Source organism: Penaeus monodon, chromosome 29, assembly GCF_015228065.2.
Source record: "Penaeus monodon isolate SGIC_2016 chromosome 29, NSTDA_Pmon_1, whole genome shotgun sequence".
NCBI classification, from domain to species: Eukaryota; Metazoa; Arthropoda; class Malacostraca; order Decapoda; family Penaeidae; genus Penaeus; species Penaeus monodon.
In genome coordinates, this window is record NC_051414.1 from 33,553,264 (window position 1) to 33,553,934 (window position 671).

A 671-nucleotide genomic window follows, 5' to 3' on the forward strand; every position below is an offset into this window, starting at 1 on the left:
TCTATTGAGTAATTCCTAGGTCGGGGATTTGGTTTTGTCACCTTAGTTACCTTAGTTCAAATGACAAATTGGCAAGTAGTTTTGACAGAATTCGCAATCGCCACCAACTAAGCCACTTAGCAGGTCACTGGGCATCTAGTGCGAATTTAAGTGCCCAGGATGTGAGTGCAGTCTAGATGATTACATGCTAACATAGGTTTGGGCGATACCACAATGTAAATTGCGTCAATTATGTGCTTGAGATGTGTGAAGTCTGCCATTTCCACTACCACATAAGCAGAGTTCAGCAGTTGCCATGTGACAGACCGGTAAGAATGAAAGGAAACGGGCAGTTGCCTAGCAACCAAGACCTAGACACGAAAGCACTAGATGTAACGAGGTTGCGGCCGGCAACGGTACGTGGGTGGCGATGCATGCCCGGCTACCTTGTCTCCCTGCAGCAAATTCATTCACGTGGAAAACAGGACAAGAAATTGCTACAAGTCGAAAAAACTGGGACTATGAGCATGAGATCTCGAGAAGGACAGATTACGAGAAATCACATCGCCGGTGGGCATGTAAAGATCATGGGGAGCATGGCATGTATAGTCACCATAAGCATAAGTGTCAACACCCGCATTCTGTTCGCCCAAGGCGTGAATGACGTATGTGCTCTCAGTAATAGTAAGTTT